The sequence below is a fragment of the Triturus cristatus genome, chromosome 11 (assembly GCF_964204655.1).
Source record: "Triturus cristatus chromosome 11, aTriCri1.1, whole genome shotgun sequence".
NCBI classification, from domain to species: domain Eukaryota; kingdom Metazoa; phylum Chordata; class Amphibia; order Caudata; family Salamandridae; genus Triturus; species Triturus cristatus.
Window position 1 is genome coordinate 266,727,030 of NC_140594.1, and position 14,400 is coordinate 266,741,429.

Genomic DNA, 14,400 nt, shown 5'->3' on the forward strand with positions numbered 1-14,400 from the left:
AGCTGTATGTTTCTTGTAAGTTTATGCTTCCATCTTTAACTTTTAATAAATGTGACTCAACACAATGATATAATATTAATAATTCTGATGTACTAAGGTGCAAAGCCTCCGCACGTTATAAAATACACTTTTTTGTACTTTGAAGAGGCTACATGGCATGCGTTGGATGATTTGCATTGCACTGTAATGTTCATTTATTTCCAGGATTAATCCTTCAGTGTGCTTTGCAAACAATCTGTTACACATTGTTAGAAGAAGTACAGGCCAAAGAGTACAAGAATGTGTGGAGCATTAGAGACCCATTAGTAGGACCCAAATACACCACTAAACAAGTAGGCCCATATGGTTAATCCGGTTTCTAGGCATCTTTGGCTCATAGTCTGAAAGTGAGCAGTGTGAACATATTAAAAGGAAACACTTATTCAAACAATTCAACCGTGTGAGGACCAGCTTTGCAACAGCCACCTGCGAGAGTGTCACGTTTAGTGCAGACTGGGCTAAAATATTAACAAAGACATTTATAGAGCATTTCAGTGCCTCTTCGAATACTTCAGAGCTGTGGATTTACAATGACTGTCGTAAGTAAACTATAGATAATTTAGCCCATTTCTTTAAAGTCCAGAAGTAAACTAGCTTTTTGGTACTCAGCATATTACTTCACTATTACATGGCGGCTTGTACTCCGTTATGCTGCACGCTTTATTTACTGCCCCAATGCCTGCGATGCTTTTTTTTAGTGCCCCTGGGCCTCACATACCTAGCAGACAAGAACCTTGTGATGTGCTGACTCACTTTAGCGGCTGCCAGTCGCAGTGCTTGGCGTACAAAAGCAGTAGCATCCAGCTCGTGTCGTGAGAGAGTGTGTATGTAATAAGAAGCAAATGTGCCCACGATGGTGACACACGGATCCCGACTGACTCGCAATTTGCAAGGGCCGAGAGAGCACATACTTGGCAGACGACACACCCGAGTAGTTATCATCCTTAGAAGACGAATTACACACTGAAAGTGGCTATAACTCTGCACTCTTTGTAAATCGCCCCCACTGCGTTCTCTCCAATGGAAGTAATACAAACTACACATCAGTTTATGCACAATACCCATGCCTACCCACCAGGATGCTTGCTTCTCTAACCAGCACACTTACTTGCGTTACGCAAGTTGTAATTGTGAAAGTTTAAACCGAGGCAGCAGGAGACAAGGGGAGGGAGGCGTCTGATGGACAGAAAAGAAACGTAAAACACAAGAGAAACTGAGAAAATACACACAGAAATGTCCAGGGGAGAAACGGAATGATTTACTCTGACATGCCTCGCACCGGAAGCCGTCCCAGTAGTGACGCTCCAGCGAAGATCCACTTACCAAGACATCGATCATCTCTGCTCAAGAAACAACACATCCGAGTCTGTGGCGTGTGAGAGGCTGGAGGGAGAGTGTGATGCAGTGCGGGGCTGTGACTGTGGCCGGTGCCGATGTCCGTCCTGAGCAATGCACTAGCTCCCGCCTCCCAGTCCCATCCATTGTCCAATCAGGAGACCTGGGACTGGCGCGAAGGAAAGGGGCGTGCTCCGGTGTGGCCACCCACTGCCCTGCCCCTTGCCATTGATTTCAGTGGCGCTATGCTGAAGACGCCTGGGGCGCAGCACAGGCGCCCCATTTGAAACCAGGCATTTTCCGCTTTCTTTGGCTACTCCCTTCATGTTGACATCACTCTTTCCACATGTGCTTCCAGGGCGAGCAATATTCCTCGCCCCGGCCAGCACATGCAAGCAGGAGGTCTCGGACCTGCTGTGACCTCGTCGTCGTCCGTGCCATGAAGAAAAAAAGTCAGAGTGAGTCAGACAATTTCATTTATTTGTATTATTGTCTATTGTTTGTGTTTGTGATCGACAGTGACACATGGGGCAGAGACTGAGAGCACTTCTTTTGACTGAGGCTGCTGCATTGCGTGTGGGGTCTTTCCCCGATCCTCGTCCAGAGGCTGGTGGGGCAAAACCCCATTCGCCCCTATGCACCAGCCGCCACTGACGATGACCACGGCGACACCCACGGTGTCGGGCCATCCGTGCGCTCGATGATGTCCGCGGAAAGCAGTTCCTGAAGTTCCTCCTCGACGGGACTTTGAAGATGATAGGGAACACGTCGTGGGTGCTGCGCAACGGGTTTGACCTGTTCATTGATGTGTAGCCGAATTTGACAACCTCTCAGCTTGCCTAAGCCTTGAAAGAGTTCGGGAAACTTACTGACGTAATCCTGTGTGTTGTTGACTTTGAATAAAATTTCCACCAGACGAAGCCGCACTGCCGTGGGGAGGCTAAGAAGGCAGTCGGCTTCAGGCCCTTTGATGACATGTATGACCGCCTGTATGGTGATGTCGCCATGAGTGAGCGTTGTGTGGAATTTACCCAGACAGGGGAGCGGTTTGTTGGCCATCCACGTGAAAACGCGGTCCGGTGCAAAAGTCAGTGGGGGTTTTGGGACCATTTTGTCATGCTCCGTAACTGGAATATAGTTTAGCGAAGCACCGCTATCCATGACAAATTTAGTGTTGTGATTCCCCACTTTAATGTATTGTCGCGGATATTTTTTCAGTTGATCGGGGTCCGCAATCATGTTCAAGTATTCCACAGTGTAAGTCGAATCTCTGGAGGATGATGAGCTCGAGTCTCGAGATGGGGATCGGCGTTCCCAACATGACCTGCGTGATTCCCGGCTAGAATGTGATGAGCCTGGGGACCGCACGAGCTCTCCTTGAACGGCTCGTATGTGATGTTGCCGAGTGTTTGAGCGGGACGATCTCGTTGTTTCACCTCGCCTGTTTCTGTGATAGTCCCCACACATTGCTTCGAAGTGGTTGGACCGTCCACATTTCCTGCATCGTTGACCCATGGCCGGACAGGTGTCCACATGAGGGTAGTCACGTACACACCGATAACATCGCTTAGTCCTTTCTGTCTTTCGGTCTCTTCGCCCGAGCTCCCTTCTCCCGTACTCCGGACGCCGTTGGCGAGACGACGTGCTGTGTCTCCATTTGTTCTCCAGCGAATATTTCCTTCTACTACTAGAGTGTTCTTGCACGCGGTGTGCTTGCTCATGACTGACGATGTGGCCTGTTTCAATGGTGGCAGCGTGTTCCTCCGCTTGGTCATATATGCGGGTCATTTCTTCAATCTCTTCTAATTCATGGGGTTTCCTCAGTAGCCGTCTCCTGAGTGTTTCTGAATGGCAACCGGTTATGACTTGCGATTTGATGGCAGCGTCAGGCGAGAAGTTTTCAAACTCGCAGTATCTCGACAGCCGTTGTAACCGGGTGATGAATGCACTCATTGCCTCCTCTTTCCCTTGGCGTGCTTGGTGGAATGCATGGCGCTCATAATCTACGTTTCTTTTATGAAGGAACTTTTTGTTCAGTGCCTCACGCACTTTGTCATACGTCCCCGTTTCAGCAGGCGAAAGATCCTTGATGATTTTGCTTATTTCCCAGCCTGCCAGGTTGCGGAGGGCAATTAACTTCTCTTTGTCTTCCGTCACCTTGGATCCCTCAATATAATCTTCGAAATCTTCCAACCATTCTTGCCACTTGGGGCCCATGCTCCCTCCTGTGGTCACTGTCAGGGGTTCCGGGGCTCGCAGATGTGATCCTCCCACGACAGTAGGAGTCGCCATAATGTCGTTTGTTTATTCTCACCCTTATGTAGGTGCCCGTGTCTTTATCTGTTCACGTCAATGCTTGCTTATTTGTACTTGACAATGCTTGTTTATTTGCACTCGACAATGCTTGTTTACTTCCTCTTGCCAATGCTTGTTTATTTGCGCTTGACAATGCTTGTTTGTTTGCACTTAACAATGCTTGTTTACTTCTTCTTGCCAATGCTTGTTTATTTGCACTTGACAAGGCTTGCTTATTTGCTGGGTGCCTGACTTGCCGCTCTGCAACACTCAAGGGGTCTGTCTTGAAAGCCGCCTGACTCCAAGATGGCCGCCGTCACTACACACGCACGAGGCTTTCTCTCCTGGCTCATTCAGTCCTTTCCATGCTGGACTCACCGGCGGGCAGCTTCAAGGGTGGCACTCCTCAGGCCCTGCTTTTCCTCAGCGGCGACAGCTATCAGGTGAGGTCGGGGTGGGCTCCCGCCTTATTCTGCAGCTTCCTGCTTTTCCCTCGCGACAGCATGCCAAAGCTCACGCATCGGGCGTGAGGTCTGCCGGCATCGACGGGCTTTCAGCTCCTATTTCAACGCGCTCACCGGCGCTCGCTGGCAGGCTTTCAGAGACAGCGTCTCCGATGTTGGGGCACTTCTCTCTCCGCTCTTGGGCACAAGGCAGGGTCGGGGTGGGCTCCCGACTTCTGCAAACACTAGCGTCATTCAAGACACACGCATCTAGCGTGAGTCGCGCTTCGGAGCGATCGGCTTCGTCACTTCAGGCCAGTCCACTCTTGTTCCTGTGGCTGCTACCGGCTCCTCGACGATCTCTGGGGCTCCGTGGTCAGTGGGGCTTGCTCATCCCACCCTCGTCGCCAGTTGTAGCATCGCGCTACAAAGAATTACAGACACTTCTTGGTGTACCACAGGAGCTTTATTCCTTCACATGTTATCTCTACCTTGTCCCTACTCTAACTGCCCCTATCCTGTCATGACTCCTCCTCTTCCTTACACCACCCGGGCTCTGCCCTCCCCGACTACTAGGCTGCTAACTCCATTACATCGCTCCTCTTTAATGTTGAAAAAAACAATGCAACTCAGCTCGGCAATAGTGAAAGCAAGGAATGCGGCTGTTTACAGGAAACAGTGCCGGACACGCGGCCACAACGTGAAGGAAGCAGCATACAGGCAAGCACGGCATTTTTTATTTATTTATGAAACGGGGCGCGTGCGAGTGCAGTGTCTTTTGGAGGCGGGGGGTTAATAAGAAGGCAGCATACAGGCAAGCATGGCGTTTATTTTTTTTTTTATAAAACCGGACACCTGAAATACCCAACTTGAAAAGCACTCACACAGTAAGGCGGTGTATCGGTAACTTATTCTTAAACTTGCTGGCGTTTCACACAGCCAATGTCATTAAGAACGTAAGTCTGCTGGTAGAGTTACCGGCTGTTGCGCATTTTGTTACACACTGTGAAAGTGTGGGGGGGGGCGCGTGCGAGTGAAGTGTGTTCTGGAGGTGGGGGTTAATAAGACGGCAGCATACAGGCAAGTAATCTTACCTTGTTGTTGGCGCGCTCGTCCGTTTTGTACGCTGCAAGCCGTTAACGCACAGCAAGCATTGTGAATCACATATACGGAAGACAAAATAAGATGTCAAGGATTTGAAAAGCAGGCGTTTTTTGTGCGTCAATATTAGTGAATAAGGGTTGTATGCGGGTGCTTAGCGTGTTGAAGGGTGGGCCGGTGATAGGCCTGGGCTAAAATTCCGTTCCGCTTGCGGAAATTGCGATAATTTGACATTTTCGCATTCCGCGGAGAGCGCGAAAATGTCAAAATTTCCGCAATCCGCATTTTACCAGAAATTTTTGGCTTGCTCGCGCTGTAAAATAATACATTCTCGCGTGCACGCGATCGCCTTACCTGAATCCCCGCCTTCGCCGACAAGTTTTCCCGATCCGGTCGCGTTCTCCACTAGATGTTGGATTGTTGGTAGCCATTTGCGCTGTCTCACGACAGTTCGCGCCCGCAGTAACGTCATTCGTCGCGCGATCACGTCTTTCTACTCGCGATCATGCACCGCGAGACAAGTGAAAACAAGATGGCCGCGCCCGCGAGCAACCGCATGGGTAAGTTGGCGAGCCGCGACCACGCAGAAAATACCGCGAACGAGCAGGAAAAAAACTTCCGCATCTTCGCGATATTTCCGCGTGTTGGCGGAGATCTATAAAATTTTCGCGATAATTTGCGAAAGTGAATTTCGCAAATTCCGCCCACCCCTAGCCGGTGAGCATAACGTGAATAACAAGGAGGGAGTGCAAATAATGAAAGCGAAACGGCTACAAGTTAGCGCGCGCCATGCAAAGGCAGGAAGCTGACAAGGAGGGAGTGGTAGAAGGGAGGGAGTAAGGGAGAGCCTTCACACGCGCAATAAAAGCAGCCAAATGGCAGCTGTGCACAATGGCAGCTGTGCATGTGGCACACACTCTTGTGCGCGTTCTAGCAAGCTGGTGGCCGGCAAAGTAGCACTTTTCAAAGCAGCTACTAAATGTCTCGCCAGAACAGTGCATGCACTGGCTCAGACGAGACCGAAAAACCACACAGCGGAAGATCTACAATGGCAGGTCATTGACATGGCTGTCATTCCAAACAGAAGATGGATAGAACGGGTCAACTCGCTTACTCATGGACTAACACTTCATGAATGGTGTGGTTTGTTGCCACCCTAATTAACTAACTCTGCAAATCATTAACAGTCTCTGAGAAGTAATGAATTCTAGCTGGGAAATCCAGGTTATAACAAAGAGATATAATTGCATCAACTCTTTTTGAGTTCTAGCTGTGAATTCCAGGTTATAACCAAGGGATATAATTGCATGCACTTTTTTTTTTTAATTCACAACAGTTCTTTCATTATTATTTCAATTGTTCAATTTATATATAATGTTTCTAGAATTTGTCCTTATAGAAAGAGACAACATACTTCTTTAAACGGAGATTGCGTTTACAATAGGAATTCAACAAAGTTATTTCATTATTAATTAAATTGTTCCATTTTTAGATAACGTTTCCTGCCCTGATGGAACGAAATAACAAACTTCCCAAACGGAGACTGTTTTGGCTCACTCAATTGAGCACAGAGCGGCACGATGCTCGCGCGCTCTTCTCTGTTACCGGCAAGGTCTAGTCACGTCCTGCAACTCCGTTCTACATTTAGTTACGGGAGCTGCGGATGTACCCTTGTCATTAGAAAGACGGAGGCAGACTGAAGCGGTCCTCTACAAAGCGGCATACTTAACAGCACGCTGCAAGGCTGATTAGGGTGGCCCACTTCCTCTGATGAAAACTAAATGAGTCATCCTTCACCTTGGGTAAGAGCTGTGTTCGCTTCTATACTGGCAATTTTTAATCCTAATTTTCAGTACTATAAGCACTCGACCGCCGCATTTTCCTCTAACACATTTTCTTTTGCATTTATAGAAGAAACTTGTCAACATGGATTGTTGTGTCCTATTTCCATACTAATTACGGCTGTGTGCAACTGATACATGCCGGAAAGACTCTCAGACCCCCTCCCACTTACAGGGGTGAGTAATTACAACCATCACATCTTGACAGCTCCTTAAATGGATCCAACAAATCCCACCTATTTACTATGTATATTTCTCTCTCCTATCAAACAGTGCCCCGCTTGGCCCCGTGTGAGTAATTACCCCCTCTTAATGCTCTTTTTTCAGTCACTTCCTATATTGGTGTGCACTTCACCACTCTGACAGGATATTGCTATAGATTGAGGTAATTGATTCATCACAGGATTACCTTTTCCGTAGTTTTTTAGTTTTTCAGTTGACTGAACCATTCTCTTGTTTATTAAATTTCAGGTGTCCATCATTGTTAGGTCCTGATGAGACCCCTTGATTGAGGGGTTGAAACGCTGTTGACAAGCACTTAGAATGAACCATTGTACCCAGAGTTCACCAATGTTTCAGAAGGCTGTGAACAATTATTGAAACTTTAATGTATGTCACAACGTGTCACTTTGATATATAGGTTCTAAGTTCACTTGGGACACCAAACACTTCTTTCCTGATTCTGCATCAAGTTTGACATAAATAGTATTGCGTTTTATTCTTTGGGCTCGGTGATTCTTCTTCTCTTTCGGTGCATCTTTACCCATGACTATTGCCATTGTGCTTAACTGCTGTTAAGTATTCCATGTTTTGTCCACAGGTACCATTGTTCCTTGATATATAATAGATACCCTGGTTACTTGTGAGTAGGGTGGTCCTTGTTGTTCCTGAACTCACCAGTTCGTGCAACAGCGGCGATGAGTTGGTGTCGAAGGAAATGTGCTGGTTCCGATCAGCGCAACGTTGTTGATCCATGGAATTTTCTGAGTTGCAGCACTGAAAACTCACTTCCAAGGGCCCAGGATTGGGTTTGCACCACTTTGCAGAGCAGGAGTCACAGAAGGCAAATACCAGGTGCTGGTTATTGGCTGCAGGGAGAAGAGTTTGATATCACTGCGACTTCAAAATCAGGAAGCAAGCCCTTGGAGATACTTTGGTTCTGGGATGTAGAGATGCAGGTCCAGTCCTTCTCACTCCCCAGGCAAGAGGCAGCAGGTCAACACAGCAAAGCAATTCAGCAAAGTGGCAGCCTCACCTTGCAGCACAGCAGTCCTTCTTCATGGAAGAATGTCCTCAATTACAGAAGTGTTCTGTTTTGGTGGTGTCAGAGGCCCAGTACTTATACCCAGTTTGGGCCTTTGTCATGGGGGAGACTTTCTTTCCTGTCCTGGCTCCAGACTCACAACAAGAGGGCATGTAACCCTTTGTGTGGGGACAGGACACAGCCCTTTCAGGTGTGTCTTCTTCTTTCTCTGATCCTGCTGCTCAACATGACTAATCAGCATGTAGATGGCCATTCAGTCACACCTATCCTACCTATGGTTTCTTTGTGTGTAGCTGTCTAGAGGAAATGCAGGAAGTCAGCTGTCACCCACACCCAACGGGTATTCCAGGGACAGGCAGAAGGCACCAAATGGTTATAGCAAGAAAATGCAAACTTTCTAAAAGTGCGAATGTCAGAATTGCAATTTAAAAATTAACTTCACCATAAGTTGTCTTTTTAGATTGTGATTCCAGAGGCACCAAATGTGGGGGTGCTATTTTTTCCAATTGGAAATTAAACCTATAAACTGTAATAAGACAATCCCAATGTTAACCTAATGGAGAGATAGGCCTTGCAGTAGTGAAAAAGGAATTTAAGAGTAAACATGTAAACTGGAAAGCACATGCTCTACTTTTTAAATTCACTGCACCCTGTCAATGGGCTATCCAGGGCCTACCTTAGGGTTGACCGATATGTAATAAAACAGAAGGTTTTGGCTTGAAAAGTAGATTATCTTGCCAGGTCGAAATGGCAGTTTAAAACCGCACATACAGGCTCTGCAGTGGCAGGCCTGAGACACATTTAAATGGCTTCTTAAGCGGGTGGCAAACTCATTGCATTTGATTTACAGGCCCTGGGCACATAGTGTACTTCATTAGGGACTTATAAGTTAAATCAAATTCCCCAATTGTGGATAAATAAATGTTACCATGTTTTAGGTATAGGGCACATGCACTTTAGCACTGATTAGCAGTGGTAAAGTGCCCAGACTCATAAAGCCAGCAGAATCAAAGTCATCAAAACAGTCAAAAACAAGAGGTCAAAAAGACAAAAAGTCAGAGGAAATCACACCAAGAATGCCAGGTCTAACATGTGTCCTCCCTGTGGAAAGTGGGAAGAGCTACCTGACCCCTTGGGAGTTCTCTTCACTAAGGCAGACAAACCTATAGAGATCATCAACATTGGTGTAGTCTATGCCAGAACTGTGTTCCACCGTAAAGTCCATTCCCTGTAGGGAGATGGAATACGTGAACAGTTTTGGCATCTCAGACCTCATTTGCATTAACCATCTGAGGGTTCTCTGGTCTGTCTGAACCCAGAAGTGAGGGCCAAACAGGTATGGCATTAAATTCTTCAGTGCCCAACCCACAGAAAAGCCTTCTCTTTCTATGGCACTCCACATCTTTTCCCTGGGAAGTAACATTCTACTGGTGAAGCCTACAGGTTGATTCAGACCCTTTTTGTTCAGCTATGAGAGCACAGACCCTATGACATGCGTTGAGGCATCTGTCTTCACCCCAAATTATTAGGAGAAATCAAGGACCTTTGGCACATGTGCTGTGAACATGGCACCTTTCAGGGTGTTAAAAGCTTTCTGGCATACCTCTGTCCTGACGTGGCTGCTTCTTGGAAGTCAGTTCCATCAAGGGGTTAACAATGGTACCATATCACTTCATGCATCTCCTGTAATAGCCAGTGAGGCATAAGAAGGCTCTCACATATGTCTTGGTCTTGTGTGGGGGGGGGTTCCCAAGCTAGAATGGTTTAATCTTTTGCCTGAAGGGCTGCACCTTGCCATCCCCTACTTGGAGTCCCAAGTAAATCACAGAGCCCTGCCCTATCTGGCACTTACTGGCCTTGATAGTCAGGCCTGCACTGTGCAGAACCTGAAGTACTTGCTAGAGGTGGCTCAAGTGGTCCTCCCAACTAGAACTGAAGACAACAATGCCATCTAGGCTGGTGGCACTGAAGTTCTCCAACCCAACCAGGACCTGGTTGACTAACCTCTGGAAATGTGGCAGGGGCGGTTTTCAACCGAAGAGGCATGACCTGGAAGTGCCCTTCCAGTGTTGATAATGCTACCCTCTCTTTGGCCCCCTCAGTCAAGGCAAACAGCCAGTATCCAGATGTTAAGTCAAACTTACTAAGGGACTTAGCAGCTCCAAGCCGAACTATGAGTTCATCAGCTCTGAGGAAGGGGTGTGCGTCAGTCTTGGTGCCCTTATTGAGCCCACGTTATTATACACAAAATCCAAGTTCAGGTGTGACACCTGGCGGGGCAGACTTAGGGACCAACACCACTGGGCTTGTCCAAGGGCTGTTAGAGAGCTCAATAACCCTCCACCAGCAACTTAGAGATTTCATCTTTGATGCTAGCTCTCACTTTGTCAGATAACGTGTGTGTTAGAACTGGGGGTCTCTAGTCGGCTGAGGTAGGTACCTTAGGCCAAATAGGGACCCTTGCTTTTAAGTCAGGGAAAGGAAGGACACCTTCTCAGATCGCCCTTGCTCACCTCCTCGGTAGTTTGGCACGAGCAGACAGGCTTATCTCCAAGGCAAATGTGTAAAGTATTTGCAACCCCGCTCTCAGTAACCCAATGATGACACCACAAATGGACTCCACACGAGTTTCATAAAGAACAAGTATATGTTTATATAACAAGATATACGATGAGACCACACACTATAAAAATCCAACAAATGCTTATTTGTAATATTTCACCTGGCTGGTTATTAGGCCAGCAAGCCCTTGTAGGTTCTTGCAGTATCAATGAGCAATTCTAGACGATCCAATGCAGTCCTAATGCAATGCTATGCAGTTTGTAATGCAAGAATCAGGCACTTTGTAATGCAACAATGATGCAGTTCGTTATGCAACAATCAGGTAGTTCGTACTGCCAAAATAATGCAATTTGGAATGTAACAATCAGGCAGTCCATTATGCAAAAATAATGCAATGCGTAATGAACAATCAGGCAGTCTGTTATGCAGAAATAATGCAATGCGTAATGCAAAAATCAGACAGTTTGCAATACCAAAATGATGTAATGCGTAATGCAACAATCAGGTAGTTCGTTATGCAGAAATAATGCAATGTGTAATGCAACAATCAGGCAGTTCGTAATACCAAAATGATGTAATGCGTAATGCAGCAATCAGCAGTTCTTAATGCCAAAATAATGTACTCCGGCACTGATCACAGTGCTCAGGACAGTCTCTATGCCACTCCTGCTGACTTGCGGTCAGCTACTACCAAAATATGCCCCCAACACGGGTATGGTGGAAAACAAAGTGCAGCTCCACACTCCGACACTGGTAATGACACTCCTCATCAAGTACGGGCCGCAATACGGACTTCAGCGGAGGATCGCGCTGTGAGAATTGGAAAGGCCGCAAGCTTTTCTCTTCGAGCCCGCACCTCTCCCCAGGCGGCGACACATGCACCCTCGCTGAGTGTTACCTGGGGGTGCGACCTCGCTCTCCTCTCCTCGCGACTTGGGCCTCCGATGCGGCTTTGTTGATTTTGGGCAGTGGAACCCAACAAGGGGATGGCTCAAGGTCCCTCCTTGGCAAGGATGGGCTCGGACCGGTGGCACAGCTCCTCTGGGGATGCCGGTCTGAGCCGCTGGCAATGAGGAATATCTCTGGCTGCAACAGGGCACACGCACACAGCGTCCCTGGGACTCACTTGAGCTCCAGGTGTGCACGATCACAGGGCACTCCTCACGAAGGTTTCAGGCTGCACGAAGCACACGCACACAACATCGATGAGACTCACTTGGATTCCTGGTATGCACGATCACAGGATGATCCTCACAAAGGTCTCAGGCTGTACAAAGCACACGCACACAGCGTCGCTGAGACTCACTTGGATTCCTGGTGCACACGATCACCGGGCAATTTTTACGAGGGTCTCAGGCTGCAAAAAGCACCCGCACACAGCGTCGCTGAGACACACTAGAGTTCCGGGTGCACACGATCACATGGCAATCCTCACAAAGGTCTCAGGCTGCACAAAGCACACGCACACAGCGCTGCTGAGACTCACTTGGATTCCGGTTGGGCACATTCACAGGACGATCCTCACGAAGGTCTCAGGCTGCACAAAGCACACGCACACAGCGTCGCTGAGACTAACTTGGATTCCTGGTGCACACGATCACAGGCCAATTCTTATGCGGGTCTCAGGCTGCAAAAAGCACACGCACACAGCTTTGCTGAGACACACCTGGAAACTTTTGTGTTTCTGAGTCTCCACAACAGGTAGCCAGCTCTCCTCGGGCCCTTGGGGATGAGTTACTTCAGGACACAACACACAGCAAAGTCCTTTCAAGCAGGGGGATACAGCACACAGCAAAGTCCCTTTAGCCTCTCCTTGGTTAAATCAGCAAACTGCAGGCCAGCCCCAGGACACACAGCAAGGGTCAGTCCTTTCCTTCAGTCTCTTTAGCTGTTTCTTCCTTGGCAGAGGTTCCTCTTGACAATGAAGTAGTTTCAATCCTTTACATTCTTGATCTAGTTATACCCCTAATTGTCTTTGAAGTCTTTGTGTTCAGGGGGGCACTGACCCCTGTCCAAACCAGTTCTGGGTGCCTACCTGCCAGTGACACCTTCTTTCTTTGATAGTGGGGGTCTGGATCGTTAATCACTCTGCAGGAGATGGAGCCATTGTTTTATGGTGGTAGCCCAGGCCTCTTCACCTTCAGGGGCTACTTCTCACCCTAAACTCCAGATGTAGGTCAGCCTGTTGCTGTCTCACCTCCTCCCCTGGGTCAAAACATTCCCCAGAGCCTATCACATTCAAATACAGACAGTCAATCCACAACCAGGCAGAGACACACAGAAATGTTAAAACAGAAAACCCCAGCCACTTCTAAAAGAGTGGTTTCTAAACACACAATGCAAAAACCACCTTCACAAAAAGATGTGTAATTAAATTGTGAGTTCAGGCACACAAAACTTCATCTCTCCATCTTTAGCCTATGGGAAGATAGGCTGGAAACATATTACACAGCCTCCCCCATTCTGTCCTATGGGCAAGATGGCCTTTTAACAGTGAAAAACTAAATGGAGAGTATTTCACTGTCAGGACATGGTACACACCTTAGTACATGTCCTACCTTTCACATGCACTGCACCCTGCCCAGGGGGTACCCTGGACCTACCATAGGGGTGTCAGATGTGTATAGAAAGGGAAGGGTAATGTCTGGCAAGTTAGTGCACTTGTCAGAACAACATGGCAGTTTAACAAATTGCACACAGGCACTGCAATGGCAGGCCCGAGTTCCCTTTTTAAGGCTACTTGTGTGTGTGGCATAATTAGTGCTGCGGGCCCACTAGTAGCATTTGCATTACCAGTCCTGGCACACATAGTGCACTTTACTAGGGACTTTACTAGTAAGGCAAACATACCAATCATGGACAACCAATTACCATTACACTTTAACAGGGAACACTTGCACTTTGACACTGTTTAGCAGTGGCAAAGTGTCCAAAGTATCTAAGTTGGCAACACCATGCCAGAAAAAAAGGACTAGGGGGAAAGCAAAAGGTTTAGGGAACTTTAACCAAAAAAGGCCAAGTCATACAGTCTTAATACAGGCATACCTCTTTTGGGTCATCCGGGGAACAACCTTTACAACGCAACTTTTACAACGCACTACCTTTACAACGCATTTTTTACAACGCATAATCCATTACAACGCATGACATTACAACGCATGACACTACAACGCATTTTTAAAAACTACCTTTACAACGCATTCCATTACAACGCATACTACCATTACAACGCATACCATTACAACGCATAATATTACACTTCACTATCCAACACTTACCCTACTGTTGCACCCCCTGGAGTTAGAATAGTAATTTTGACCCCTATACTGTCCAACACTTACCCTACTGTTGCACCCCCTGGAGTTAGAATAGTAATTTTTACCCCTATACTATCCAACACTTACCCTACTGTTGCACCCCCTGGAGTTAGAATAGTAATTTTTACCCCTATACTATCCAACACTTACCCTACTGTTGCACCCCCTGGAGTTAGAATAGTAATTTTTACCCCTATACTATC

At 47.4% G+C, this 14,400-nt stretch overlaps 1 protein-coding gene across 2 annotated transcripts in view; it reads right to left on the bottom strand.

The window, feature by feature from the left end:
- The window catches only part of LOC146783986 (solute carrier family 2, facilitated glucose transporter member 11-like), a 408,912-nt gene that overhangs the window by 182,701 nt on the left and 211,811 nt on the right, over positions 1-14,400 (bottom strand). The gene's annotated exons all lie outside the window — the stretch shown is intronic.